Here is a 6,464-nt window from a genome sequence, read left to right as displayed (position 1 = left end):
CTACTCACTTCTATAACTACCGCTGAGTACTATAACCGAGTACTCAGCTTCTCCTTTCTATTCTTCTAGAAATGATAAGTGTTTGTCCTAAACAACAATTGCTAAGACACCTTAGATGAATGAAATCACTCTAGACTTTTACACAATGATTGGAATTGGTGTAAGATTTGCTTTGCTTTTCTCACAGAACTTCAAGTATGAATTTGCACTAGTACAAAAATGGCCATTGGCAACGGGTCTTTTTGGCCGCAGGCAACGGTTTTTAAACCGTGGCCAATGTAAGCGATGCCAATGCTTGGCAACGGTTTTGAAAACCGTTGGCAAAGGTCTGACTTTTAGCAACAGTTTTTTTACGAAAACCGTTCTAAAACCACGCTAACAAGCGTGTCTGAAGTGCCAATGGCGTCGGTTTTTCTTGTAAAACCAATGGCAAAGGTAACTCTTTGGCAACGGTTTTGTCAAACAACCGTTGCCAACAACCAATGACGTCAGTTTTTCTTGTAAAAGGGACGCCACAAGTAAACTTTTTGGCAACGGTTTTGTACTAACAATTGTTGCCAAAAATCAATGGCATCGGTTTTTATTGTAAAACCGTTGACAAAAGTAGATCTTTGGCAACGGTTTACCTTTAAAACTGATGCCAAAGGTACCTTTTGCAACGGTTTACATTCAAAACCGATATGATTTTTTTATTCAATATTAATTTTTTATTAAATTATAATTTGTAATATAAATTTGTGTATATATATATATATATAGGTAAAACATATACAGAATATTCAAATAAACCCAACTGCATTAAAAACTATATTTTTTATAAACATGAAAAATTACATTTCACACTGAATCAAGTTTGTCTACAGGAAGTACATTTAAACAAAAATCAAGATTGAGAGGTGATTCAAAATGTTTTCTACAGTGTATCCATCTTTCCTTGAATAAGTTGAAATTACTTCACCTCTCACTCACTAATAATCTGCACAAGAACATATTCTTCGTTTAAAATGATGGAACCTATTCCGGTCTCTCACAATCAACTCATGGCAATCCTCACATACTCTCTAAGTTCTTCACTATTCGAATACTTGAATGAGCTTTTGTCTTCATAATCCCATATGCTATAGCAAGTTTCTCACTGTGTCTATACAGGGCATTTTCCTTTTCCGCTTGGTCTATGTCAAACAATGCATCAGCAGTACTTACTGTATATCCTGCCGGTTTTATCTTCCTAAGAATCTCTTCCCACATCCGTTCGATCTTCGCAATTTCCGGGTGTGTTTTGTCTCCTATGGTAAAGCTAAGAACTTTCCCATCTATCTCAATCAGAGTATATCCAGGATGTTTCTTTACTTCCTCTGCTTCATCATATCCATCTATTAGCAAAATGATTAGTCAAATAAGTGGACATTTAGTTTTAGATGATAACTCACCAAGGAGCAGCACTAAGGAGCCCAGAACGATCAGTTTGACAACTAAATTGTGTGTTTGGGGATTTATTATCATATGCACCAGCTGCTGTCAAAGTTTCAGCAAAAGCCCATCCAATTGCAATAGAGAATATGACTGCATATCGGCCAATTATAGGTCCATTTGATTTCATCATATGAGGAAGAAACTGCAAGCATCAGTTACATTAAAATATGATCATAACTCAACTACATCTGGCATTTCTTTTTCCCAAGAGCTTTCAGTGTAAGAATGATTAGTAAGGGATGCCACTCACCTGGGATAAAAGAACCACCATTATCAATGCTGGAAGTCCAATTTCAATACATTTTGTAAGCTAGAAGCATCAATAGAAAGGTCTAGTCAGAACAAAATGCAACCCATTTGGAACACAGTAACTATATCGAAAATAGTTTTATCAGCTTCAACGTTATCCAAATTCATCAAGTCAATCACAGTAAATCTGAAAGACTTTGCAAGTAAAACCAATACAAACTCATGAAACGCCATTGTCCAAATACAAGTCGAATTGATGAAAAGAAGAGGTCTAAGAAGAGGCAAGGAGTTACTGCATTCGTACAAACTCAGTTTGTATCCTCAATATTGAATTGGATGACTTTAGTAGAAAATGTTTATTCTATGAAGTAGAACATAAGGAACAACATTTCATTTCATCTCACAGGAACTGTTAACATATCATTAATTGACAAATCAAACAAATGTAATCAAGTTTCTAACTAGCACAATTTGTTTCCAGAATTGTTTTGAAGTATTTGAAGACAAGAAAGCATAATAAATCAAGCAACAAGTGAAAATTTGACTTCATTCAACATTTAGAGTGGATTCTTAAAATTATGTTTGAGTGTGTCAATTGAACGTCAAATCAGAAATTTGAAATTGTAGTTTTTGTTTTTGCATGCTCAATTAACACTTGCTACACAAGATTTTTCCTTGTTTGCACTCTTACTTATGGGAATCCATGTGCATAAAGTCAAATTCCGGCCAGAGTCTCACGAGGGGAACTGCTGCAACAGGGCTAAGAAATCTGCATCACAAAATATCCAAAAATCACTCCTCAAAGTAAGCACATGATTAATGAAGACAAGCCAATCCATTCTTCCGCTAGTACAGAATCTACCTAGCAAATATTCTCCAAAACCCAAAGAAGCCAATAACCATTTGCAAGAGTGATGCAATAATGAGTGCTCCTTGTAAAGCCCTCATCCATTGTTCAAACCTCTATAAACCAACAAGAAAGGCATTATCAGCAAAAACAAACACACGTTTCGGTTCCTTTATGCTTTTCAAAGTACCAATTTTCTTAAACCTTCCTTTCCATGTTTGCCGAAAACAAACAAAAGCAGAAAAACTGCAGCATTAATTGAAGAGTCGGAATTTGCCTCGAGTGCTATTTCTCAAAGCAATAGAGATGCTAGGGATAACGAAAGCATAGGATCCTCCAATCACTACAGGCAACCGGCAACCAAACCAAGTCTGCCAAAGTGTGTTTATTCCTGCAACAAATAGCATAGTGTTTATAAGCTCAGCTTTCTCCACCTGATACTCGGGAAAAAAAGAGTTCAAATTAGGTCACAGAAACACTACTTTCAAATTGATAAATCTGCTCTTTACGAGTTTCGCACCAAGCATTACATTGCCACCACCCATCAAAGAGACGAGAATGGACGGGATGATGATAGTAGTTCCAAGCATCACTAGGTAGTGTTGAAATCCTAAAATGACGGCCTCTGCTGATTATGGCAAAACGTAAACCTTACAGCCAGCCATATTCAAATTGATTTTTCTAATTTCGAGACGTTACTTCTAGACCTTCAATAACAATTATTTCTGAGCTATATAATAAAAAACACCAAGTTGACCAGAATCGGAAATGAGATTATAGACTAGAAAAGGAAAACACAAACAATGAAGGAATTATAGACTAGAAAATCGCAAGGTATATCTGGAACTGGAATTGAAATTTTCCAAACATAGAACCAAAAGAAGAAGAAAAAAAACGCGGGAACTCCATCAACAGTAATGAGAGAATTTCCGATCAAAAAAAAAAGAGAAGGCAAATGCAAAACTAGCCAAAATTTTCAAACAATGATATATACTAGTTGATTTGTGTTTGAATTGACTCAATTGGTAGCTGTATGTGTCAATTTGGTTGATAATCATCAACTCTTTGCATCCTCGCCATATGTTTGATAAAAATCCCTAATGAGGAAAAGTTTTGTTCATAGTTCCTACAATCAATAGATATTCAATATGTCTGACTTTTAATTTGGATAATAAGATCAAGCCTCCTCTCAATTTGGATGCTAACCACTCGTTTACAATAAGTAAATTGAAGGTAGCCAAAGTCAAGATAGCAACTATTGTGTATGAAGGCTTAAAGCACACAATCTCTTGATCAGACAACTCTAATGGATACAATAAAGATCAGTAGAGCCAAAAACACCAAATAAGCATATGAAAACAAAATTTTGGAGATTGAACAAAATAAAAGCATATAATTAGTTGAATATCCTAGTTTAGGAGCTAAATTTCAATTTCACCGCTATCATTGGTGGAAAAGGAAGATTTGACTATGTCATAGCTTGCCGCGGCGGTACTTACGAAGTAGCTTGATGAATTTCTGCAGCTCAGATATCTTGAAAAAATTTCCTTCTTCGAACCATTAATTGGTCAATAACTGATATCATGGAGACTGAAGGATCTCCGGCCGTCGAGATTCTACACTGCAGATAGTCAATTTGCGGTGAGGAGGCGAAAGAGAAAGAAGAAATTACAACATTTGTGGAAACTAACCAGACCTTTAACAATCGCTTGCCAAAACGCCATAGATATGAACTCGATCGTAGAAGAAGCTGGTGCATCAAGAGATTAACTTTATATAAACCAAATTAAGTAGACCAAAAATCGAGTGCAGCTTAAAAGATTGAGAGATGTACCTGATTTCTCTGCGAAGTCTGGCTTATACCGTGAGATCTAGAGCATTTATCCTCGATGAACTAGGGGAAATCGAAAGTGAGGAAGCGAAAGCTACTACGTGAAATTCATAACGCCTTAGGAGAAATCGAAAGCGACTTTTTGAACATGGAGACGACTGAGGGGAAATCGAAAGCCACTGCGTGAACTGTTGGGGAAGATGATAGCGTGAAACTAAAATAGTTTTATTAGGTTACTAATTTACAATTGGAGTCGGTTTTTTTTTATGAAAACCGATGCCACGTGAAAAAGTAATTGGGGTCGGTTTGTTTTAAAACCGACCCTAATAATTTCATTGGTTTATTAGGTTGGTCTCTTGAAAAAACTATATTTGCAATGGGTATTAAAAACCGACTCTAATGATTTGTTCCTAAAAAATTAAAATGTCTTTGGTGTCGGTAATTAAAAAACCATTGCTAGTGATAAAACATTGGGGTCGGTTTTCTAAAAAACCATTGCCAATAATAATAGTATTGGCAACGTTTTTTTATCCAAAACCGATTCCAAAGCTTTTTGGCATCGGTTTTTTTAAAAAACCGATGCCAATAATGTTTTTCTAGTGTCGGTTTATTGAAAAAACCGACCCCAAAGACTATTGGCTTCGGTTTTGTTTACAAACCGTTGCCAATGAGGCATCACCAAAAGCCATTTTTGTACTAGTGTTGGTCAGCGTTTCGACTTGATTGAAGATCTGCATCGAATGAAGCGTTTGAAAGGCCTATTTATAGTGACACTTCAAGCACCGGTGATTTCGAGTTTCGAAATAACCGTTGGAGGCTAACGGCTTCCTGTCGCTTTCACTCAGGACGTGCTCAGTGTCGTTGGCCAATGAGATTCTTTTATCTTCTATCTACGGCAGTGCTCAGCAGCTTTTCGTCAGATGAACAGAATGTTTCGACATTTATAGTAAAGTCTTCCAGACAGCTTACTGCGTCTTCTGAGCTTTACTCAAAGTAGAAATACTTTGTCTCTAAGTTGGTTCTGTTCTGCCACTAACCTGACTACCTTGTCGCTCAACTCAGCAGCTTCATCTTGAAGCTATTTGGTCGAAGGCTTCTCGATCCTTCTTCATGCTGGGCTGGAGTTTTACTTGATACGACTGCGTTTTGTCTTCCTGGGCCGTGAGGTCTTGATCTGTTGACTTGGGCTTGACTTCCTCTTATGGGCCTTTAGGCTTTTTATCTTAATGTCTTATAAATCAATTAACTCAACATTGAACAAACACATTAGTGTGAATAAATCAAAACATTTAAACTTAATGTGTTAGAATATTTTTATCATCTACATAAATAATTTTGTCAAATCAAAATCATGTGGAAAGGTGTTTCAACAAACTCCCCCATTTTGATGCTGGCAAAAATATTCAGTAAGGAACTCAGTGTTGAGCTCCACCATAATAGTTGACCTTGTTTTTCTCAAGATACTCCCCTATAAGGGTTGAGCTACTGACTTAGTTTTACTTTAAACATTTCAAGGTTTAATCAAGTAAGTCTAAGGTCAGTTTTCAGAAATAGGTCAGCTCATGGAACATATTCTTTTTAACTCAGTTAAGATGAGCGAAAGATTTAGATATCAGAGTACGCTGAATATATCTTTGTTCAATGAGTTTTAGTTAAGAGGACATATAAAAGAGATCAACGTATAGATCAACACAGCAGACAATCATGAAGCAATGTAAACAAATAACACAGTTGATTTAATGAAGATACGTTAAGTGTTTAGCACAAAACATAAGTAAGCATCACATAAGATTAGTTAATTTAAAAGAGTAGATGCATATTTTTGGATTAATGGTCAGCACAACAAAATACATCAGGAAAAGAATACAAGTTTTAAAAACTAAATCTAGCAATTCTAGTCAAGCTTTTTTTTTTTTTTTTTGTAGTTGATTTGGGCAAAATGCTCTTTGGCTTTTCCCTTCTGTTTCTGCTGACTGCCAGATGCTTCTCCTGTATGCTGAGTTCTATCTTCTCCTTTCTCTCCCGTTTTGCCAGCATCAGGTGGAGGAGGAATGAAGGTGTCGT

At 36.2% G+C, this 6,464-nt stretch overlaps 1 long non-coding RNA gene and 1 pseudogene across 1 annotated transcript; both read right to left on the bottom strand.

Moving 5' to 3' along the window:
- Positions 1-1,426: 1,426 nt before the first annotated feature.
- LOC136217515 (nucleobase-ascorbate transporter 4-like) lies at positions 1,427-3,159 on the bottom strand (annotated as a pseudogene).
- Positions 3,160-4,067: 908 nt separating this feature from the next.
- LOC136220042 (uncharacterized) lies at positions 4,068-4,616 on the bottom strand. Its single transcript, XR_010684366.1, has 3 exons — positions 4,404-4,616; positions 4,266-4,319; positions 4,068-4,190 (listed from the first exon to the last, which is right to left on the bottom strand). It is a non-coding gene; the product is annotated as an uncharacterized lncRNA (long non-coding RNA).
- Between the last annotated feature and the right edge of the window lie 1,848 nt (positions 4,617-6,464).

This window comes from Euphorbia lathyris, chromosome 2 (assembly GCF_963576675.1).
Source record: "Euphorbia lathyris chromosome 2, ddEupLath1.1, whole genome shotgun sequence".
Lineage (NCBI taxonomy): Eukaryota > Viridiplantae > Streptophyta > Magnoliopsida > Malpighiales > Euphorbiaceae > Euphorbia > Euphorbia lathyris.
Note: the sequence above shows the minus strand (reverse complement) of the source record. Positions and strands in the feature narration are given on the sequence as shown.